Source organism: Onychostruthus taczanowskii, unplaced genomic scaffold, assembly GCF_017590055.1.
Source record: "Onychostruthus taczanowskii isolate IOZ18803 unplaced genomic scaffold, ASM1759005v1 scaffold226, whole genome shotgun sequence".
NCBI classification, from domain to species: Eukaryota; Metazoa; Chordata; class Aves; order Passeriformes; family Passeridae; genus Onychostruthus; species Onychostruthus taczanowskii.
The window spans coordinates 176,602-200,646 of record NW_024499529.1 but is presented as its reverse complement, the minus strand read 5'-3'; the positions used below and the strand labels follow the sequence as shown (position 1 = coordinate 200,646).

At 60.0% G+C, this 24,045-nt stretch overlaps 1 protein-coding gene across 1 annotated transcript in view; it reads right to left on the bottom strand.

Moving 5' to 3' along the window:
- PIK3R5 (phosphoinositide-3-kinase regulatory subunit 5) overlaps positions 1-16,920 on the bottom strand; it is a 37,542-nt gene extending 20,622 nt beyond the window's left edge. The window contains 1 exon segment of the mRNA XM_041405201.1: positions 16,856-16,920. The gene's annotated coding sequence lies outside the window, so the exon portion shown is untranslated.
- Between the last annotated feature and the right edge of the window lie 7,125 nt (positions 16,921-24,045).

The window sequence follows — 24,045 nt, the reverse complement described above, 5'->3', positions numbered from 1 at the left end:
TCTCGGGTTAAGGTCCACCCGAGCCCCATCTCCATCACCCAAAGCACTCCTCTGAGCTGCCTCTGCAGTGGTGGAGCCCAGGACCACGGGGAAGAGCTCAAAGAGCCAAAATGAAGGAGTGAAGAGGATCAGACCCCCCTGCAGGACACCTCTCACCCCCCTAAACCCCCGGAGCCTGGGGGCTCCACACCCCAGGCAGGAAAGGCTCCAAAAGCCAGGAGAGCAGGGCCAGAGAACAGCCGAGATCTCCTCGGGATGGAAAGGACCTGACAAGGACCTCTCCAGAGGGGATCCCGCAGCTCCACCGGCACCGGGGAGCCCGAGGGTACCTCGGGCCGAGGACAACGCCCTTTCCTGCCCCATTGTTCTGGGGCTGAGCATCCCGGCAGGAAACACGAGAGGGAAAACAAAGCCCTGGGCCCTCGGGAGCAGCGCTGAACACACTGCCCGGGTTTGGGGACAGTGGCAGTCGGTGGAGGGACACGGATGCCTCACCTGGGTTGGTGCCAGGACGTGGCTCAGCTCCCAAGAGCTTTGGGCACTGGGGGAACCAGAACAAGAAGCCTGATGAGGCTGAAGGAAGCAGGAGCTTGGGCTGATGCTGCAGCAGATGGAAAAATCACTTCATTGGGTTTAAAGCAAAGGAATCCTACCCAGAGCTGATTTCAAGGTGAGATCCTCAGAAAGGAGAATCATCAACTGCTCTGAGCTCCACCTCAGCTTTCTGCCTCCTCCAGCTCATCCTGAGGGGCAGGACAGAGGCTTTGGGAGATCCTCACTGCAGAGGGAGAGCTGGACACTGGAACACACTGGAGCTGTGCCCCCGGCACCGAGCTGTGACCTGGGCACCGAGCTGGGCCCGGCAGTGCAGCAGTACATGCCTGGTACCTGCTCCTCCAGTGAAACTGTTTTTCTTAGATTGCAGAAGAAAATCTTGGGTTTCAGCTGTTTGCTTGCAAGATTTTACTGCCTGCCCTCCACCTCACAGAGAAGCCAAAGATAGAAACCCGGAGCGAGGGAGGGAGCAGCTGGAGGAAGCCTTTGTAGGGCACGGGGCAGTGCGGGGAGAAAGCTGCGATTTTCAAGAAAAACTTCACCTCGGTGTTTGTCAGCGAGCGAGAGCTCTGCACGGAGCAGGAGATGAGGCTGATAAGATGTTCACTCAAACCACAGCAAGGCAGGGTACCAGGGGAGCCGGGAGCAGCTGGTTTGACAAACATCCTCTCAGGGTGCCTGCGGAGGAGGCTGTGCCATCCAAACCCCGGTCAAACAGGGCCGGGGGCAGAGGCTGCTGTGACACCGAGGGTGAGGACACAGCAAGCACGGCAGGGACCGTGGGGGACATTCCCTCCCTGGGCTGCAAACCCTCGCTCCAGGGAGTCCCCACTCCCTGAGCCAACCGGGAAGAGGCAGCAGAGGAGGAACACAGAGGATCGCTCCCGAAGGGCACCTTAGGCAGTGATTTCATCTCAAAACTGAAGATAAAACTCCTGGCAGGAGAAGAAAACCTACTTCTGGAATAACAAGAGCAGCTGTGCCTGCAGGATAACGGTGCTGAGGGGCAGGAACGACAAGGGATATCCCACTGCTCACAGGAGGAAACGAAATCCTGAGTTACGAGCGGGAAATGGTGTTTTGGGAAGAGGAGAGGTACCAGCCTTGGGAGAAGGAACAGGAGCAAGCCCTACCCAGGCAGCTTTCCGAACTGCAGCGCCTCATTTACACCAAAAATGTGGGAACTGGGGAGCTCTCAAAGAGCCCCAGCTGCAGAGCTCCCCCAGAGCCAGAGATCAGCTCCTGCTCTCGCTGTCTCTGAGAACCGGGCTGAAGGAGAGGCTCCCACCTCGGCGCAGGGAAAGCACCTAACGTGCAGAGCAGTTTCGGAGTCCTCCGAGTGTCAAACAGCACTCGCAGAACGTGACACAACAGGGGCACAGCAGCCCCCGTCTTACACCCAGGGCTGGCTGCCTGCTCCCCTGCACCAGCAGCGCTCGGCATCGCGTAACCCCGAGCAACGGCACCCAGCATCCCCAGCAGGGAGGGCTGGCCGTGCTGTGGGACCTGCGGGCAGGAGAGGCTCCGGCTCAGCCCCCGAGGTTTCATCGCCCAGCCCCTCCCGGCCCCAGCTCCGGGATCAGAGCAGGAAACCCGCAGCAGGCTCAGAAAAGCCTAAGACGAGTCAGCCCCACTCAAAGCCCTGCACCCGAGCCCTTGGCGTCGCTGCAAAGGGGAGTTATTCAATGGGATTGCCCAAATCCCAGCCCCGAGATTACCTGCCTTAGCAGCCAGAGCTTAAGGCTGGGCTTGGGAGGTGAAGGATCTGTGAAAGCCAGAAAAATAAACGCGAGAGCTGCAAACAAACAACAACAGCTCCAAAGTGCAACCGCGTTTGTTTGGAGATTTGGAGATAAAGGCTCCACTGAAAGAAAGGAAAAAATCCAAAATATCAGGAGCAGGGTCCCACACTGCCCACCTCAGCTGCCCTGGCTCTGGGTGTGTTGTCCTCCAGCTGACAAAGGCACAGGGATGCTGCTGGAGCATCAGGAGCAGCACCCACAGCACCCCCAGGGTGAAACAAGGCCATGGGGGCTCCCAGCATCATGAACCAGCTGCCAAGGGGCACCTTTGCCACGTCCCTCCACAGGAGCAGCCCTGGTGATAACGGAGATTTTTGACCTCAAATTTAGGATTGAGTTGTCTCAAGGGTGTGCAACCAAAGCAGCAAACTGAATCACAGGAGGAGCAAAATCAGGGCTGCAAGAGACTGAGCAAAAAGAACAAAATAATCTGAGAAACTGTTCTGAGGTGAGGGAATTCCTCAGTGAATGGGGAGGATGTCAAAAAAAATCAATCTGCCCAGAGTGCGCACAAGGAGAGAGGCAGAGAGTCTCAAGGAGTCAGAACAGAACCTTGCAACTCCTCATTTCAAAACAGTGTTTGTCCTCATTTGCCTGTGATTCAAAAAGCAAAAATCAAGCCAGAAAAAAATGAAACTTCTCACTCCTGATCAACAGAGACATTTTGCTCCAACACCAGTTTAGATTCACGTGGCAAAGAGCAAGGCCCCAGCAGGCCAGCCCTCCCTGGGAGCAGTGGGACCCACGGGTTTCACCTGCCCCCAAGGATGTTCCTGTGTTGCTCTGCCCTCTGCAGCATCCCTGAGACACCCCTGACCTGGAGCTCCAACTGCTCTGTGTCTGCAGAGCTCCCAGTCATTCATTTCCACTCCTCTGGAAGCACTCGTGGCTCCAGGGACCAGGGCCAGGCTTTAACCCCGTGTGAGGGCAGGTGAAACAACTGGCTCAGAGTGGGGAACTTCAGCAACTCCTGCCCTGGGCAGAGACCAGAGAGGGGCTGGAGTCTCCTCCCAGGGGTATTCCAGAGGTTCTGGACACAGCCCTGAGCTCTGGGATGGCCTGCTGGAGATGGGCCCCGGGATCCCTTCCAGCCTGGCCCACCCTGGCATTCTGGGATCCGAGGGCACCTTAAACCCCGAGCATTCCCCCCGAGCTGCTGTGAGATCCAGTCACCAGAAGGATCCGTGCTTGTCTCAGCTTTCCCACCTTTTCTATTTTAGCCGCAGCACTCGCGGCTCAGGTCACACCTGGGCACTGGCTCTGTGAGGTGCCTGGGTGAGCTTTTTTAAACATTTAATCATTTTATCATAGAAGCAGCCCAGGCTGAGCCAAGGGAGGTCACTGCCAGCGCAGCGAGGCTCACGGCACATCCCCATTTCCCACCTCAGCACCGCCGGGCTGGCAGCAGCTCCTTCCCCTTCTCACTCACCTCCGGGGAGACCTGGCCTTATTTCTGCTCTTTTTAACTTCAAACCGCGATCAATCCGGCCGCGAGGTCACTGTGCCCGAGCTCAGGCCGGCGGCTCCCGGCGGGGATCAAAGCGCCCGGAGCTGATACGGGGTCACCTCCCGGGAAGGCCTCGGGAATGTCCCGCACCCTCCAAATTAACACGGGAGGTGTAAGGACACGGCTAATTAGGCGGCCTGGCCCCTGCGCTGTTAGGGGCAGGCAATTAGCGGCAGTTCGCTGTCCCGGCGGTGGCTCCGCGCTGGAGGAACACTCGCGGCTGCTCCCGGGCCGCTCCCGCGGGGAACAGGCGCGGAGAGCTCTCGGTGCCGGCTCCGGGACACCTCGCCGGTGTTCCTGCTCTGGTCCCCAGCCCTGAGCCCGCACAGCTCCTGCCAGGAGCCGGGCAGCTCTGTGCCCGCACGGCCGCGGCTCCTGCTGTGCCGGGCACTTCGCTCCTTGGCACGAACATCCAAAACTGAAATCAGCGACTTGCCCGCGGTGTTCTGGGGGTGAGGAGCTCTTCCGGCCCGGGGGTGAACTGATGCTCCGTGTTTCAAAGAGCTGTTGGGTTTTTCCCCTGCCCCAGCTCCATCTGTGACTCAGCAGCACCGGGAGCATCCCGGGTGTCCCAGCGCCTGGGAGGGGGGACAAAACCCCGGCACTCGTCACCCTCCCACACTGCTCACCCCTGCACCAGGACAACATGAGCTGGTGCTGTCCAGTGCTCCCAGAGGGAACCACGAGTCCACAATCGAAGCCCAGAGCTGGGTGAGACCTCTCTGTGCCTCAGTTTCCCCTCCAGCAGGAGCGGCCAAGGCTCTTGCTCAGCACTCAGCTGCAAAGGGACTTTTCTTTCATCCTCTCACTTTTACCTCCTACTGTAACCTTCCCAATCCCATTTGTAAACCTGGCAGGCAGAGCAGGACATGCCAAAAAAGCATTTTTAATAATAAAACATCCTAATTCTTCACCGAGGTTATTTCTAACCCGCAAGAACCACTTGCCTTAACCAAGATATCCTGCCACGGGCACCCAGCCACCCATCCTCAAACTCTCTGTGCAGCAAAACAATGACACACAGCCAGAACTGCCCATGCAGCAGCAAATTGCAGAAATAAAGCTGCACACGAGAACACCACGTGTTCCCAGCAGCAGTGCAAGCAGGGGGGCTGTGGATTTGACCACTGGGACCAGAACTGCCCTGGAATCGGTTTGTTTTCTTTTTTTTTTTTTTTTTTTTTAAATCCCAAATTTCTCAGAAACAAAATACAGAACTGCCTTGTGTCCAGAGCCTTGCTGCTGCAGCAAGCATTCAACTCAGTAAATCTAATTAATGAGGCAGGAAAAGTGTCATTCGTTTGCTAACTACTGCACCCAGGGCTGCCAAACAGACAGATAAAGGATTTAGCTGGGGCCTATTCCAGCCAGAGGAGCTGGGAACCTGGCAGGGAGAGCAGGAGATTAGAGGGGGCTGAAAAGAAAAGGAGAGGAGGGGGAAAGAAAAACCATCCCACTAGATTAGCACTTTGCAAATGCAAGCATGTAAATCAGCTTAGGTTGGCTATAATGCCACCCTTGTGAGCATCTGGGCACCGCAGCGGGCAGGGCCCGGCCGAGCCCGCCTCTCCTGGGGCCGGGCACCCCAGGCAGCAGCTCCCCCCCAGAACTGCAGCCCTGCTCCCACACAGGAACCAATTAGGGGAGACCCGGGAACAGGGCAAGATTCATAATTGCAATTAAGGCTTCAAAGGGCTGGTCCTAAGCACGGCCCTTACAGATGGAGCTGGGGGAGGGAAAATCCCCACAAACTCTAAAACACCGGGCTTTGGATACCCCCAGGCTGGAAGAGCTCCTCACCCCCAGGACAAGGCATCACCTGGCAGAGGAGGACTCAGCCCTGAGGGGCCCAGGCAGGACCAAGAGATTTGGGGTTAAATCTGCATCAAAGGGATCCATCCCTTACTGCTGCTGACTGATCCTTAGCTCCTCACCCCCAGGACAAGGCATCACCTGGCAGAGGAGGACTCAGCCCTGAGGGGCCCAGGCAGGACCAAGAGATTTGGGGTTAAATCTGCATCAAAGGGATCCATCCCTTACTTCTGCTGACTGAGCTTTCATCCCATCCCATCCCATCCCATCCCATCCTCGTGGCTCTGGCCCCAACCATGGATCTGCTGCTCCACTGTGCCCTTGGCAGGAGAAAGGGTTGAGAAGAGCTGAGAGAAGAGGAAACTCACCCAAGGTGCCAGGGCCACCCCTGGAGATGTGGGCAGAGCACAGAGGGGCTGCAGTGGCTCTTGTGCCACTCAGGATGGTTCCACTGTGCCCGTGCCCGCTGCCAGCCCTCACAGACACTTCCCTGTGCTGGCACCTCCTCTCCTCTCCCCACTCACTCCCAGCTTTCCCTGCAGCCCCTCCCAGCACCTCTGAGCAGCTGGAATTGGGCTGCTCCCCTGGTTGGGGATGCTCCTCTCCCTCCCCAGGCCCCCAGGCCCAGCAGGGGCAGCAGGAGCCCCAGCCCAGACCAGGCTGGAGGGAGGTGCTGCTGTGGGACCCCAGAGCCCGCAGGGACAACGTGATCCCCCCCCCAGTCATCCACAGCATGTCCCAAACTGCTGCTGCTCTCCCCCACAGGTCCAACTCCTCCTCTCCCCCCTCAGCTGCCCTGGGGAGCTGTTCCCAGGCTCAGAATCTGTGGTGTGACCTTGGAAAGTCCTCTGTGTCTCTGGAAATGCACTGGCTCTGGGTATTTTTGCATAAGCTACTTTCCCTGGGATGTTTTGCCCTGGTGCTGAACACGTAGGGCTCGGTAATCAAATGAGGTCAAAGAAAATTCCAGCCAAAAGCCCGGCAGCCCCGGTGGGAGCGGCCAAAAGCATCCCCAGGAGCACAGCTCGGGCTGGGGGCTCTGCCTCCCCAGCAGCCCCAGAACCATCCCAAGGTGGGAATGTTCTGTGGAGAGCAGCAGCATTGCACGAGATCCAAACCAGCCATGGGCCAGCAGGGACACGGGATGGTGCTTCCCAAGGGTGGAAAAATGGGAGAAGAGAATTCCCCGGAGCCTGCAGTCCCCATGCTCTGCTCTCCTGCCATCCCAACACTTCCCAGCTGAGGAGGAAGCCCCAGGCCAGGAGCTGAACCCCAAACCCATCCCCACACGGATCCCCCTCCCCAGCCCGAGGCTGGACACGGTCTCCAAGAGCAACCCCCACTTCTGCAATTTCAGAGATCTTCTTACCCCACCTTCCGTGTGCTGTGCCAAAAGGAGAAGTGCTCGGGGCTGGGGGGAAGTTGTGGCACCCTTTCCTCTCCTGGACAGGATTTCAGGCTCCTGCCACATCCGAGGGGCAGCTCTGGCCACGCTGCAGGGCTGGCCCTGCACAGGGCCCTGGCTTGGGGCAAGCAGTTCCAGGAACATCAACAGTCCAGAGCAAGAAAGCACAGAAATAAAGCCCACACAGAAATGACCTGGGCAGAAAGCACAGAAATAAAGCCCACACAGAAGTGACCTGGGCAGAAAGCACAGAAATAAAGTCTACACAGAAAGTACCTGGGCAGAAAGGACCAGGCTGCCCCTGGCTGCCAGAGCCCCCAGCAGGGCACACAGCCACAGAGGGCTGGGCAGGGACACAGAGAGCAGCTCCAGGGCCAAGCAGGGACTCTGGGCTGCCCAAAAGGATGGCACAGGCGGGCAAGCTGGGCTCGGGCAGTCCTGGGCCTTCCTCCCTCGTCTGAGGGTTCGGCTCCCCCCAGGCTGGGGCTGGGCAGGAGCAGAGCCAGGAGAGCCCCTCCATCCCGGAGTGTGCCTGGAGCTGCTCCTGCCCGCCTGAAGGAACAGCTCCATCCTCACCAGCTGCTGCCAGATGCGAAGGAAAGGCTCTTCCCACCACCCAGGCCCAGAGCCTGCCCTGTTTGCTCAGCAGGAGCGCTCTGCTCTCCGGTCTGGAGGAGACTCAGCCATCACAGCCTGCGTGTCTGCTGCCACGAGGGAAACTCCATCCCCGTGCAGAGGGAAAGGTCTCCTGCATCCATCCCCTCCCCAGGGGGTTGAGCCCCGTTAGCAGAAGCTTTCTCCAGCACACAGAAGTGGCTCAGGCTCCACACATTCGCTATTTACAAGTTCCTGCTGGAGCTCGTCACCAGCGAGGCACCGCGGTGCTTTCAGAGGGACTGGCCGTGAGCTCTGGAATTACAGCGCTTTAATTAGCAGGGAGAGCATCCCAACGGGCACAAGGCCGGAACACAACGCCCAGAATTCACACCTCCTTGGGACTCACTGAGGGAGCAGCACACAAGGTCTGCCACCGCTAAGGGCTCCCATCCCCCCTGGACAAGGGGGGAAATCGACTTTGAGAGGGACCAAGTCCTCGGGGAGTGCATTCAGCAGGAAAACCCAGTTCCCCTCCAAAAACTCCCCAGAGCACAGCTGCTCAGAGAGGGAGAAACCACGGGGGGATCAAAGTCCACACTCAGCACCAGCTGGAGAAGGAAACTGCCACTGCTGCCCTACAGAACATTGATCTCGGCAGGGATTCAGCTGAATGAAGGGATTCAGCTCTCCAGAGCTGGCTGTGGCTGGCCAGGTGCTCTGTGCTCCCTGAGGAGTTTATTCATGGTGTGGCTGGGGTTGGCAGGGACCCTCTCCAGCCTGAATCTTGGTGAACTTCTGCCCAGCCAACACCCCTGGTGTCCTGTTCCTTACAAAACTTCAGGATTATCATCCTGAGCCCCAAAAAAACAATGGAGTCCAAGCAAGAGGGAAACCAATAAATCGTGCAGTGACTTTGGAGCACCCACCGTCTCTCTGCTCTGCTGTGGAGCTCTGTGGTGACTCCAGGTCTGTCCAGGGACAGGAGTCATTGCCTCCAACAGCCAGCCTGGGCTGGGGGTGGAGAGGCCACCCAGGACATCACCAACACCACCCCACCCCTGCCCACTCACTAGGCTCTGGGAGTTTGGCAAAACTCAGCCAGGCTAAGAGCAGCCTCTGTTTTCCTCCTCAAAAACCCCAAGGCCAACAGAAATGACACAGATCTGATGTGAGTAAGAGCTGCCCAGTTTTATAGCTCGGTTTTCAGAGAGGAAATGCTCTTGTTCCTGGCAGCAATTCTGAAAACCCCTGGCCACATGATGCAAGAGTTAATTTTAGCCTCTACCAGTCATTGTCACCGCAGTGGAGGTTGAAGTTCCACCCCACATCACAGGCAATTCCTGGCTCCAGGTGAGATCCCAGGAGGGCTGAGGCTGGGGACAGCCTGACAGGAGCTGGGTGTCACCAGCAGGGTGGGATGGAGGCCCCAGGGCTCCTCTCTGGGGAAGGTGGAAGCTCAGCACAGGAGTTCCTGTGCGTCACAGGGGGAAAAATAAAAAATTCAGCAAGTGCATCATGTAGAGAGGGAAGAAAAGGTGTTTCCCAAGAAAAGGTGTTTCCCAAGAAAAGGTGTTTCCCAAAGTGCAGCACAGCCCAAGCTGCTCCTGCTGAGGAGGAGCTGAAGGACAGAGCAGTGGCCAGTGTCCCCTCCCAGGGACAGGGCACAAGGGCACATCCCTGCTGCGAGGGGGTCTGTGGCCATTCACGGGGGGAGCTGGTAAAACCCCAGGTGTGTCCAGGCTCAGCAGCAGACCCTCCCAAAAGCCTGTGGGACACCTGGCCTGGGGTCCATGGCCACACAGAGCCGGTGCTGAGCTCCTCCCACGAGCCCCTGAAGGTGCCCCAAGGAAGGGTTTGGAGCAGGAGGGTCCCAGCACAGCCCCATGTCCCACAGCTCCCGCAGCTGCCCCACACTTCTCTGGCCATCCCTGGGAAATCCCTTTTCGCTGTGCCAGGGCACGTGTGGGTGGCACTGCCACGTTCAGAGCACAGGGGAAACACCAGAGCTGCCACGCCAGGAGAGCTGCTCTTCTCCATTCTGTGCTCCCCCGAGCCAGCCCGTGCCTCTGCAGGCCCTTCCAGGATTCCTGTCCCCCACAAATGTCCTGTGGCTCCTCACTCTGCTGCCCTGGTGCAGGGGCAGGGCTGGCTCTGTGAGGTTTTCCTGTAGAATAAACATCTCCCAGCCTGAACGGGGTCAGGGACCACCCCAGGTGGCCCAGGGGTCCCTCCCAGAGGGGACCCCAACCCCTGCCCCACTGCCTTCCCCTTGCAGCTCCCTCATGTGCAGGAGCTGATCCCAATTCCTTCTGGCTACTTGGAAAAACAAGTTTACACGTGAGATTTCAATTGGCCCTGGCTCTGCTTAACTCCTCCAGCTGTGAAACAAAGCAAGTGAGAGACAAACCTACAAACAAGCAGCGTGACCATTTCTGAGGGCTTTTTGTGAGCTCTAATGCCAAACCCACTAAACAGATTAACTTCCAGCATAAACAAGCAAGTAAATCTTTCCCCCAAGGCCCTGTGTATCCAAAGGAAGCTTTAGAAGTTGCTTCCTGCCATTGTGGAGGCCCTGCTGGGAACCCAGGAGCCTTTTCAGTCCCTGGCTTGGTTGCCCAAACCCTTCAGATCAGTCCCAGCACCGCAAGGACAGATGATGGCAGGGACAGTTCTGTCCCCATCAGCCTCAGGCCAAGGGCAGGCGGGGCTGGAAGTCACAAAGCTGACAGCAGGCTGTGAGCCCCAGCTGCATGGCACAGCCACAGCATCCCTGTCCCAGCCAGGGCAGGGCAGGGGGTCTCCAAAGGGGGGACAGCCCAAGGAGAGGGGGCACCCTCCCAGCAGGGGCCAAGGCCAGCAGGCTTCACCCCCTGAGCGCCCTCCAGCAGCCACCCACCCCTCCCTGGGAGGGAGAACAAACCCAGAGCCTGAGGCCTTTGCACAGCCCGTGTTCAGCCTGGGGAGCTGCAGCCTCAGCGCTGGAGGCCAGCCCCGAGTCCCAGAGCTGCAGAGGGGAAGGGGACAGCAGCACAAAGGGAAGGGGCTGGCGCTGGGGACACTGGGGCAGTGCCACCACGGGGAGGCAGCTCCAAGCCCCTGGGCTGGCCGTGCCTGAGCTGGACATCCTTTGGGCTGGCCTTGTGCAGCCACAGCTGCAGCCCTGGCAGCCCAAAAATCCATGGAGGACACAAGGCAAGAGGTGCTCCCTTCTCCACGTGAAGAACCTGTCCGTGACTCTCCATCCCCTCTTCCCAGCTCAGGAACTGATCTGAAGGTGACACCACAGCCACAAGTGACACCAAGAGCAACTCTGAAGAGCCTCCAGCCAGGCTGGCACAGCCCTGACCTCAGAGCAAGTCCCCAAATCCCCCCAGGCACCCACCACAGGAGCAGGGGGTTCAGCACAGGAACTTCCAGCCCCCAGGTCCTCCCAGGATGGGCTGGAGCGTCCTGGCACAGGGGCTTTTGTCCCAAAAGGGGCAGAAAAAGGGCTCCTTCATCCCAGCCCTGCTCCTGGGAGCTGAGCTGACAGTGACTGTCAGCTGTCAGTGACTGTGAACACCCCATTTCCAAACCAGCATTTCCAAAGGCTGCCCCCTTCAGCCTAAAGCACCACCCTCATGGTGATGCCCTGCTTGGAGCCCACCTGGAGCAGGTGGGACAGTGTTTAACTCATACCCAGAGCAGGTGGGACAGTGTTTAACTCCCACCTGGAGCAGGTGGGACAGTGTTTAACTCCCACCTGGAGCAGGTGGGACAGTGTTTAACTCTCCCCTGGAGCAGGTGGGACAGTGTTTAACTCTCCCCTGGAGCAGGTGGGACAGTGTTTAACTCACCTAGAGCAGGTAGGACAGTGTATAACCCTCACCTGGAGCAGGTGGAACAGTGTTTAACTCTCACCCGGAGCAGGTGGAATATTTTTTAACACTCAATATCCTCCATCACTTCTAAACCCAGCACTGGGCTCGGAAGGGCCATGGAGTTGCCAGGCTCTGGGCCATAGATGTGGGACCATTGCTGCACAGCCTGGAGCTCCCCAAGGGAACAGCCCCTGGCATGGAGACCAGAACAGCCTGGGATCATTCCCAGCTCATGAGCAGCCCTCAGGGAACAGTAACCTTGTTGGCTTTGATTGCAACCCAGTTAATTGATCCAGGGAGGCCTCAGGCAGGACCCCAGAGCTCCATGAGGAGCAGCAGGGATCTATGCCGGGCTGGAATTCCCTCATTCCCACTGCAAAGCACACCTGAGAGATGCTGTGAGTCCCCAGACAGCTGCACACCCGTGTGTGCCCATTTAGGAGCTCTATCAACACAAAGACACCGAGAATGAAGAAACATTGGCTGAGTTTCACATGCCAGAAACAATGAGAAAAGGGAAATGCCACCTGAAAGGATGGGAGCTTGTTTGCCGAGAAGCCTCTGGGCTGAGGGTTTAAATAGACACAGAGCACGGGGGAAGCAGCTGAAAGGGGAAGCGTTTCATCCTAATTTGAGACAACAAAGAATAGGCCTTTGTGGAAGGGATGAAAAGCACTTCTGCAGGCCAGGAGCAACGCGCCTTTCCCAAAGCAGCGGCAGCAGCCGTGCCCCGCGCACAGCCCCGCGCCGGGACTGGCAAACACGGCAGGGAGAGCCCGCAGCGGGCACACAAACCCTGCAGCAGGGCACACAGACACAAATTCCTCCCCCGGAGCTGCCGGGGCAGTCACAAGGCCGGGCTGAGCTGAGCCCTTCCTGCTCAGACGCAGCAGCCGCCAGCGGCGTGACCGGGACGGTGTCCGCGTCCTCCGTCCCTGGCACCCCGTCCCTGGCTGCCCGGGCCAGCCCCGCTCGCTTCTGCTTCAGCCCGCCCCAGAACCAGCAGCAGCAGCGTCTGGGAGCACCCAGGCTGCTCCCAGCCCAAGCACTGCGGGGATTTTGAGCAATGAAACATTTGAGGGGAAGCCAAGGCCCAGCCCCATCGCTCTTAGAGCCCCTGCGGCACGGAGTCGTTGACAATTGTCACCGAGAACTGTCACCACAGTGCCTCACTCAGCCAGGGAGCGCTTTCCTATTCCCTTCTCACCCGGGCAGAGCCACCTGCGTGCCTCTCCCCGGCCGGCACAGGTGGGGAGGCAGCCCCGGGCACCCCGAGGGCTCCAGCCCCGTTCCGGGAAGGAGCAGCCCAGGTGGGAGCGCTCAGCCACAGCTGCCCCCGCAGCTCCGGCCTCGAGCTCGGCTGTACCGAGCCAGGGACCGAACCTGGGCGAGCTCTCAGCGCTGAAGTGAAACCAGCCCAGCCCCGGGCTCCCGGAGCATCGCCCCGCTGAGCTGCACAGCCCAGCTCCCGTCCTGTAGGAGTGTGCTTTTTGTTGATAGAGTGACAAAACTATCGTTTGTTTTCCAAAAAAGGAAAGAAGCGTAGAAGTTTCTCTCAACGATTAGGTGAAAAGCTACCTTATAGGACTTCGGGGACTTCACCTAAAACTTAAGGGCAGCTAATTGGATAGAAGCTAAGAAGTCCCGCCTGAACAATCAGGTAGAAAAAGAAGAGGAATTAGGGACTTTTGTGAAGTGTTTTTACCAGGAGCAGACCACTCAGGTTTTTCTGTTTGTTATTTTGCCTTTTATTAAAGGCAAAATATCAAACCGTTATTTTGTTTCTAACACTGCAGCAGAAGCCATCCTGCTCATTTTATGCCCTCAAGTACAGCTCAGCTGTCCTTGGGTGTATTATATATTCTTTCGAGAGTTTATGAGACCTGGCTCCAAAAAGAAAAATATAATACCACACCTCTGCCCTCCCGGCCGCGCCGTCCCGCTGCGCCAGCCCATCAGCCGCTAGCTGAAGTTGCTTTATTTTTATTTCTTTTTCCAGTGGCAGAGCTTGAAATCAGAGATGAACAAGCCTGAAGGAGCTCCTGCCTGGCCTCTCATGTATTCCAGATGCACATGCTCCAATCGCCGCTTGCCAAACAGGATACGAGGCGCAAGGAAATAAAGCATTTTATCTTCAAGCTTTTCCAAGAGGGTATTAGAAACAATGGGGAGGAAATACAAAATTAACACTAGAGAAGAGCAATTGGCAGTGCCCTTGCGAGGCTGTTCTTCATTACAAGGCTGCCTATTCAGCGCCTTTCATTAGGAAAATCACATCGCAGAGCCATTCCCAACAGTGTCCCTATTTCCTAATTAGGCTTCGCCAAAGAGCTGCATCTCTCAGTTCCCGCCCGGCGCACAATCACAACAATGACCATTTCATTGCACCCGGCCGCCGAAAACACCGCAATTAAAGCATCTGAGGAGTCACACGGGCGCGTCAGCAGCGAGACAAGTTCTCACGTCGTGCTAATTGGCGGCCAAAGAGGGATCAGAAGGACGGGAACGGCGGGCTTGGGTCTCCGTGCTGGGAAAGGCGCTCGGGGGCTGCGGCCGCTCCCCGGGCTCCCCCCCGGGAGCCGCGGACGGGGCTCGGTGCCAGGGGAGCGCTGGTGACCGCTCCTGCCCGCCCTCCGCATCCTCGGGAGGATCCTTGGGTCACACCCCCGTCACCAAAGAGCCCTGACCCGACCCCAGGTGACGCAGCCCTGGGTGGGTTGCAGATGTCGCCTGGAGCCCGCGGTGATGGCTTTGGGTGGGTGGGACCGTGTCCTCACAGCGGACAGGAGAGACGGGACAAGGATGGCGAGCCCGAAGCCTCTGAGGGAAGCGGAGCAAAGGAGAGAGCAGGGAAAAAGCTGCAGAGCCTGGATTGCACCCACAGCTCCCGTTTCCTGCAGGCAGTGACATTTCCAGCCCGAAGCAGCAAAGCACAGAGCTGCAGTGCGGGCAGCAGTGCGATGCCCAGGGAGTTGGGGGCACAGTTTCCATATAAACCTCATCCTCCCTCCCCTTCCTCTCACCTGGAAGTTCAAACCGCTGCTGGGAGCAGAGCTCAGACACAAAAGGAGCCTCACAATGCTCGAAAGCACCTGGGGCACTCACCTGAGTGACACCCTCGGGCACAACTTTCCACTTGCAGAGTAAGAATGCAAAATTGGGCAGCCCCGCCGCGCTCAGCGGGCACCCAAGAAAGAGAAGTCGAAACTACTCCAGGGTGAGCAGCAGCTTGGCAAGGTCCCCATGCCGTGCTGGCTGTCCCCGGTCCCCAGCAGAGGCAGGGCACTGATGCTGGCAGCCCTCAGCCCCGTGGCTGCTGCAGCTGCCAGAGCTGCTCATCCTGCTGGAGCAGCCCTGCTCCTCTCTGCCAGCACTTCCCACTGCTCTCAGTTCTTCTTTCTCAGTGCAAAACCCACATCTTCATTTTCACACTCGTCAAGAAGGCACTCGGGGCCGCTCTTGGCTGGTTCCTGTGCCAGCTGGATGCCCTGATCTCCAAGGGGAGGAGGGAGAAGCCAGCGGCACCATCCTACAGGTGGATGTGGGGCTGCCCTCACCCAGCCAAAGCAGAACTCCACTTTCTCCCTCTGAAGAAGCACCTCCAGGTGTCTCATGCCCTTTCCCCTGCCCTGAGCAGGCTGCAGAGCTGTGGAGCAGGACGGGGGTGGCCACACAGGGCCAGGCAAGGCAGAGCACCGAGCTCCCATCCCAGCTCCCGCCGCAGCACACCTGGCTCTGCCCAGCTCCTTCCCTAGGAAAGCTGCAGAGCACCCCCAGCGTCACCTGGGCCCTCCGGCCTCACACGGCCACCGTGACTGAGGGACAGAACCACTGCCACCACCACAGCAGGCTCTGCCTCCTTATCTTGTCACCTTTCTATGTCTGAGCTTTAATCTGAGCAGCACCCAGAGCTCCAAACCACTTTGGAGGTTTCGGAAACACTTCACAACTCCATCCGAGTCTGTGCTTTGAACAAGAGAAAAACCCAAACACCAAACCAAGAGACCTTTCTGACAGCAGGAAAAGTAAAGCCTTGCATAACCCCTGGAGTTTGCAGCGGACCGAGATTTAGAAAATTGACCTAAACGGTAAAACAAAACAAATCGCAGCTGCTCAGCCTCAGGGCAAGCAGCAGGAGCAGCACCAGCCTGCAGCTGCCTGGGAAGTTTCGCTGCCCCGGGAGCAGCAGGGCCCGAAACCAGCCCCCAGCAAAGCTCCCGGCTGCTGGGGACAGCAGCCAGGTTGTCACAAACATGAAAACCAAGGGCTGAAAGCTCTTTTCTCCCGCTTTCGTTAGTGATTTGAATCAGCAGAGCCTTTTTCTCCCTCAGGGCTCACACCTCCACAGCAGCTCGCCATGCTCTGGGGGAGCCGGGCCGGGCACTGACTGGGTGGCACTGGTGCCACTGGGAGGCCACAGGAGCACCTGATGGAAGATGCTCCTCGGCAGGCACAAGGAGCAGCGCGGGCACAGCTCGGGGCTGGCGCCTGTCCAATCCCCTATGCTGGAGGGGTGACGCTGCCGAGCTTGTCACATCCCAAACCACATCCTGTTGCCAAAGCAGAGCCTTCCCTGGGGCTGCACCTCAGCCCCTGGCGCCGCGGAGAGCCGGCTGAGGGAGCGACAGGCGAGTGGTGGTGACCTTTGGGTCCCTTCAGGGAAGGGCTCCTGCTGCAGTGGCCGGGGTGAGTCACTGCCGCCCCGCGAAAACCCCGGCCGAGCACCGGAGAGCCCCCGGCATTTCCCGGGGACCCCGCCGCGGCACGGTGTCCCCTGGGGCGGGCAGGGCCCCACACCTGGCCCCGAGCAGCAGCTCCGTGGGGCCACGCGGAGAAAAACAAACACAGAGTCCCGAAATGAGTCACAACAGCCGGGCCGTCCCCACCCGCGGGGTGACACCGGCTCCTCCTGGCCGGCCACGGGCTGCAGGGGCACCCGAGGGAGACGCGGGGACCCCCCAAGGGTGGAGGAGAAACCCCAGCCGGGGCAGTGACACCCCGCTGGTGGCTTTGAGAGGCAGCCCCAAGTTACACGCCAGCCCCGCATCCCCCCGCTTTCTGTTACCCCATTACAGCGAGCCCCCGCCACCGGCACTGCCCCCTCCGGCACGGCGGTGCCCAGCGCACCGAGTCCCGACCCGCGGGTTGCACCCGGGGGCACAAGGGAGCCCTTCCTCCACGTGCAGGGGTGTACGGAGCCCCCCGCCCCGGTTACCCCGGGCTCGGTGCGCGTACGGTCCCGCCGGCCCGGTCACAGGGACACCCCAGGCTCGGTGCGTGCCCGGTCCCCCCATCCCGGTCCCCCCGGCTCTCCCACCTGCGGGGCGGCTGCCGCCGGGGCTCCGTGCCCATCCTCGGCCGGCCCCGCCGGGCTCCGCTCCGCGCCGGGCGGCACCGGCGGCACCGGGGCGGGCGGGGCTGGCAGCGGGTCCGCCCCGCACATGTGCACAGCCCGCCCCGCCCCGGCCGTGCCCCGGCACCTGCCCCCCGCTTCCTCCGCCCGCCCAGTCCTTCCCTCCCTCCATCCAGCCGTCCCTCTGTTCCTGCCCCGCTGCCAGCACCCTGCCGTTCACCCAGCCAGTCATCCATGGATCCCCTCGTCCATCCATCCATGGACCCATCTATAGTGGCACCATCACCACTTTCCCTTCCACACTTCAGTCTTCCATTCATCCACCCCTCCTTCTATCCCTTGCTCCTGCCACTCTGCCCCTCATCCCTCCGTGCATTCATCCACCATCCTGCTATGCATCCATCTGCCCTTCCCTCCATCAATCTCTCCTTCTTTCCATCCATCCATCCATCCATCCATCCATCCATCCATCCATCCATCCATCCATCCATCCATCCATCCATCCATCCATCCATCCATCCATCCATCCATCCATCCATCCATCCATCACCCATCCATCCATCATCCATCCATCCATCCATCCATCATCCATCCATCCCTCCCCCATCCATCTCTCTGTTTCCCCCTCCCTCTCTCCATTCCTCCATCCTGTGTGTGATGCTTTCCTTCCCTCCCTGCACTGCCCTGTGTCTCACCTTTGCAGGGCAAGCCCTCGGCCCCTCCGTGCCAGTGCCAAGCCCAGGCTGGTGACACAGGCTGGGACGTGCTGCTCTGGCAGCACCCGGGAATGGCGTTTTCCTGTTGCCCTCACGGCTGGTCCTGAGGAAAGGTCCCACTCTGGTTTGTGGCCCCACTCCTGTCCCCTGCCCCCACTCCTGTCCCCTGTGCTCGGGGCTGGGGGCCGGATCCCGCCCGGCCGGCGCTGGGGCAGGAACCCGGACGGGTTCCTCTGCGGATCTCGGTTTGTCAAAGACTTTCCTTCCCTCCCTGCACTGCCCTGTGTCTCACCTTTGCAGGGCAAGCCCTCGGCCCCTCCGTGCCAGTGCCAAGCCCAGGCTGGTGACACAGGCTGGGACGTGCTGCTCTGGCAGCACCCGGGAATGGCGTTTTCCTGTTGCCCTCACGGCTGGTCCTGAGGAAAGGCCGGTCCCACTCTGGTTCGTGCCCCCACTCCTGTCCCCTGTCCCCTGTGCTCGGGGCTGGGGGCCGGATCCCGCCCGGCCGGCGCTGGGGCAGGAACCCGGACGGGTTCCTCTGCGGATCTCGGTTTGTCAAAGAGAGTGACCGCTGCCACCGCTGCTCCGAGAGTCGAAACCTGCTCGGGGGCCAAAATAGCTGTGGGTTCGGCAGTGAAATTCCAGTGAATTTTAAAAAAAGCAAACCCAGTCAGAGCCGAAATCCCCTTTCATTGGTGGCCCACGGAGTCAAACGTCCGCAGTGCAAAGCGTGTGGGACGAGAGCCCCGGGTGCCTGCGTCACCTGCGCCAGGTGAAACCCCGCAGAGAGACATGGGCTCGGCCTTCGCCAGCTGAGCGGCCACCAGCACTTCAGAAGAAATCCTGAGGCAGCAAAAATAGCGGGACAGGGAAGGTCAGGTGGCGATGTCACTGTGCCACCTGCCCCAGGCGCTGACCTGGGAAACAGCCAAGCGCTCCGGCAGAGCTTTGTGTCCCAGCTCCTCTTGGCCAGAGCTCTTCACTGGATGCCAGTCTGGGGTGCCAATCTGACCTTTCCCACCCCTTCTGCCCCATTCCCACCTCCTCATTTCAGACCCAGCTTCTCAGGCAGATCCCTGAGCTGGAGGAACTGGGAGGTGCCTGAAGGGTCAAAGCTGCAGAGGCCAAACTCCTCTGGCTGCTGGGGCCACAGTGTGTCCCCTCCTGTCCCTTCCCTCCCCACCTGAGGCACTGGGAGCTCCTTATTTTGCTCCTGGGGGCCCGGGGCAGCTGAGGAAGTTACCAAACATGGGCTGGGGGGGCTCGCGGCGGCGGAAGGAAGCGGAGGAGGGCAGGGAGGGGCCGTGCAGGGCTGCAGCGGTGACAAACAGCGCCTGGGGCCGCCAGGCTGACACAGCCACTCGGGGAAAGGGCTCTGGAGCAGGGCCACCTCCAAGGGGTGTCGACACCAGCGTGTTCCTGGGAGCTCCCTGGAGCAGGGAGCTGTGTTCTCTCTATTGCTGGCTGGTCTGAGTTCAGAGGAACCTGGGGATGCCGGTGCCACACGAGGGTGAAGAGGGAAGTGATCCCAGGTGGCTTTTGGGGTCACACAGAGAGCAGGAATGGCATCCTCAGTGGCTCTCCCCCAGGAGGAGGCGTAGCACTGAGTGTGGCTGTGGTGACACCAGCAATGATGCCAAGCAGTTGGAGCTCCAGCCGGAGCAGGCCTTGGAGCACCGGCAGCTCCGGCACATCCCAGCTCAGTTCCTGCCCCTGGAGCTGCCGACCAGCCCCAGCAGGAGGAGGAAGCTGAGGCTGTGCCCTGATGAGCTCATTTAGACCTTTGGGTTCTCTGTGAACACTCCAGAGACAAAGAATGGGTTGGGTTGGAAAGGACCTTAAAGCTGATCTTGTCCCAAACTGCTGGCAGGTGAAGGAGCACCTTCAACTGAGCAAGGTGCTTCAAGTCCCATCCAACCTGGCCTTGGACGCCTTACACTAAAGTTCAGTTCATCACAGTCTCGTTGCCATTCCTCTCTGCTCCACACCCAGATACACTCCCTGAAACTCCAACTCCAACCCAGCCCCACGCTGGGAATGGAGCATTTCAGCCCCCCAAAATGCCAGGAAGTCACCAGCTCTACACTCAGGCCGAGCTCTGCAGACTGCACCCCATCTCCCTGGGTGCTGCTGGTGCCCAGAGCAAGGGTTTCCAGCAGCTTTGGGATGGCTGACCTGTCCTTACACAGCCCCCGAGGCTGCTGTGGGCTGCTGGGGCTGCACAGGCTCCAGGTGAGCCCCCTGCTACCGTACTCTCCCAGGAATGGGGATCCCACCCCGGCAGAGCAGCTCAGCCTCCCCCACCACCTGTCCCTCGGAGGGAAGGGGAAGCAGCGTCACTGAAAAGGGAACCTTCTTGTCTCTGGTTTTCCCCACAAGTTGTGTTTTTCATTTCTCAGAGCACACTCAGAGGATCCCGACAAACTCTTCTGCAGCCCTTGAGAAATGAAACTGGGGCAGAGCCCTCGCTGCGGGCAGATCTGACACCAGACCTTCCCCTTCCACCACCCAGGGAGGAGGAGACAATAGAACTTTACATGGCCCAGTCTGTTGAGGTGTCAAAGGTTTTCTGGCCAGTTCTGCGCTGGGAGGGCTCCAGAGCTGTCCCACTTTCTGCAGATGAGTCTGATCTGCCCCAATCTGGGGCATTCCCAGCTCTTCGCTCAGCCCCGGCTCCTCCTTCGGACGGCGTTCAGCCGAGGCTGGAGCCCTCTGCCCACTGCTCAGAGCTCCCTGCCCTGACAGCAGGGGATTCCTGCCCGGATCCCTGTCCGGGACCAGGCGGAGCGAGGCAGCCCCGGGAAGGGGCAGAGCGCTGGGAAGAGCCGGGCTGGGAGCGGCTTTCTCGTGGGCTGAGGTTTCCACCCTGTGTCCCGCCGGAGAACTGCACTGATGGAGGGGGTTCAGCATCCCCAGGGGTGCGGCTCAGCCCGCCCTGTACACCCAGCTGGGCAAGGAATCCCTGGAAAACACTTGCCAGGAGTGCTCTGCCTCTGGCAGCCCCCCTGGGTCAGCCCGGGGCAGGGACGATGCGAGTGCTGAAATTCCGTGGGGGCAGTGCTGGCTGTGGCTGTGGCGGCCCTCAGCGCTCTGTCTCGGCCCCCTCAGTCTGCAGAGCCAGCAGCACCTTCAGTTCCCAGAGCAGCACAGCTCCTGGTGAGCTCCTCAGCAATGGAACCGGGCTCAAAGCTCGCTCTGGGCTCTGCCAGCTCGGCTGTGCCCGCATCACTCCAGCTCCTGATGGCACTGAATAAACAATAAATCTGGGCAAAAATGAATAAATCCGGGCAATCCCTGGAGCTGGCTGCACGCTGGGCCCGTGCTGGGCTCCCCCAGACCTGGGGACAGCTGGACACTTCCCCGGGCAGCCACACAGCCAGGGGTGGAGGTGGCCGCGTTCCAGGGCTGTGAGGCCAGAGCAGCTGCAGTTTGTTCTCCTTGGCCAGGTCACAGCCCTGCCACCCAGCACCGCCCAGCCGTGTCCCATCCCCTCACTGCCACTGCCCCTCCACTTCTGGGTGCACATTTTATGAGGGCCAAGGTGTAAATCAGGTGTAAATCTCAAAATCTGAGTAGAAACCACAGCGTCCTACACCCCTCAGGAGCTGGGCTCTGCCTTCAGGGGCTGAAATGTTTCAGCAAGGGACACCCCAGAGGAGCAAGGGACAGCCAAGAACCTCAGCGGGGACACTTGGGGCTGTTTGGCCTCTCGGGAGGTTTCGCTCCCAAATGAGGCTGCAGCGGGAGAGGGCCGGATCCACAGGAACACGGACAGGGCTCCTCTCCCCTTCCAGCCCCTGGAGGGTCCCTCTCCCGGACACGAGCCATCCTGTCCCCATCCCGGGCTCGGCGCTGGGACCCCAGCAGATGGCAGCAGGGCCTCAGGGTGAGCTCCTGAGGATCGTTTCTCTCCGCGAATTTCCTTTTTTCCCGCCTTGCTTTAAGTGAGAGAAATCACCCCGTGCAAATCCACTGCAGATGCGCCTCGGGATCGGCTGGACTGGGAGAGGGACGTTTGCCCAGCTCCTTGCCCAGGTGACAAACTCGGCGTCCTCTGCAGGCGCCCGAATGCTGTGCCCGCATCAGCCGAGAGGAGAACACGGGGTTTGTGGACAGGGTTTATCTCGCCCTCGGGTAAAGGCAGAAAATGGGACAAAGATCTCACCCAAGCCAAACAGAAGAGGCTGGAAGCAGGACAGAGCCGGGCCGGGGCAGCCCGTCCTCAATGCTCCTTTGGGGGCAGCAGGGCGGGCAGGACACGGGGAGGTGCCCAGGTGGGCACAGGTAGCTCTGAGTGAGACCTGCAGCCGCCTCTGGCTGAAATTCCGGGCTGCCTTTCCTGCCGAGCACACGAGGAGCTCCCCAAGGCTGCGGGCACCGCTCCATGTCCGGGGGAGCTGGAGCCTTCTCCCGCCACTCCATCCCCGGCCCTTCGTGCTTCCCTTGCGCTCTCCTCCGGCATTCCCGGGGCCCGGGCAGGCAGGGATCGGCTTCCAGGCAGGCGACGGTGGCGCTGAGCAGCAGGGGACAGCGAGGAATCCGGCCGGGCGAACGAGCGCTGCCCTGCTGCTCCAGCCCGCCACGGCCGTGGGGGCCGGGCCGGGGGTCCCGGCTGGGCTGGGGGCGGTGCGGACCCCCCGGCACGCAGGGAGAGCAGTGAACTGCTCGCTCAGACCCACCCGTGCCCCCTGGCACGGGCACCACACCGGTTAATGGCACCGGTGACGGCTGGAAGGACGGACAGAGCGCCGAGACAGAGCCGCGGAGCTCAGCCCGGCACCGGCAGGGGTGGCACTGCATGAACCCAGCCCGGCAGGGGTGGAACATGAACCCAGCACCGGCAGGGGGTGGCACTGCATGAACCCAGCCCGGCAGGGGTGGAACATGAACCCAGCACCGGCAGGGGTGGCACTGCATGAACCCAGCACCGGCAGGGGTGGCTCTGGTGACCCAGCACCGGCAGGATGGCTCTGGTGACCCAGCACCGGCAGGATGGCTCTGGTGACCCAGCACCGGCAGGATGGCTCTGGTGACCCAGCACCGGCAGGATGGCTCTGGTGACCCAGCACCGGCAGGATGGCTCTGGTGACCCAGCACCGGCAGGGGTGGCTCTGGTGACCCAGCCCTGGCAGGGGGCGGGATGAGGGCTCTGCGTCCCGGGAGGGGGCACGGGAAGGTTCCTCCCATGGAGCTGCGGCCCCATCCCCAAACCCCGACCGGAGCCGCTCCCGCCGCCTCTCCCCAGGCTCCTTTAGAGGGTTAGAGCCACTCGAGGGCCACTTCATCCCCGCTTAATACATCCTTAATTAGAATTAGGTTCGGATGGCTGCCAAAAGGAGCCCGAAGGCTGCGCAGCGCCCTGGGGAAGGTCTGGAAAGATGGCAGGGCTCTGCTCGGGGCTGGGCCAGGGCTCGCTCCCAGCACCCCTGATTTTGGGGTGCCAGGAAGGCCCCCGCACTCGCCGTGCCCTGTCTGATATCCAGAGGACAATTCCCTTAAGGAAGATACAAACCCAAAGCCTGGATGGGGCTGCTGCATGATCCCCTTTGCCCTGCCCCAGCTTTATCCCAGCACCCCTGATTTTGGGGTGCCAGGAAGGCCCCCGCACTCGCCGTGCCCTGTCTGATATCCAGAGGACAAGGTTAGTATCTTCCTTAAGGAAGATACTAACCCAAAGCCTGGATGGGGCTGCTGCATGACCCCCTTTGCCCTGCCCCAGCTTTGCTGGCTCAAGCCCTACAAATCCCCCACTCCTTCAAGCCTCAGGGAACAGGATGCTTTCTGGAATTTATTTCTTTCTATTACTTCTAAACAAAGAAAGCAATAAAACGGCCCCTTCATCTGCAGTGCTGAGGCAGAGCCTGGCCCGGGACTGCCCCAGCTGCAGCGGGAGCTGGGTCACACCAGCCCTCTGTCACTGCAGAGGGAGTGCTGGAGAAGTTAATTATGTGACAAAGGGAGTTCCCGAGAGCTGGCAATCCAGATGCTCTGGGGATCCGCCTTTCAAAAATCCCGCTCCTCAGGTAGCTGAAATCCACCCAGCCCTGCCTGCCCCGGCCCAGCCCCTGCCACACTCCCTCCCTCTCCCCTGGAAGCCCAGTCCAGGTTCCACCTTCACCTCACACCAGCTTAGGGAGATCGAATTCCTTTCCACAGGGGAGGAACACTCCCGCTGAGATCAGGGTCCCAGCTGCACAACCTTCCACAGGTCCTGTACAAAACTCTGATCGAGACAGAAAATCTCTGCATGGGCCGGTTTCTTACGCCAGAGCCGAAAAGCTCCCACGTGGAGTTATAGCAGTATGTTCACTGTGCCCAGAAACAGCTCTGAAATGTAGGTGAGGAACAGTCTCTGCTCCATTTAACTATTTTAAGGGAATATTTGTGATTTTAAAGGGCCGCGGTGCACTGCTCAGCCACTGTCGCTGCCCTGAGCCC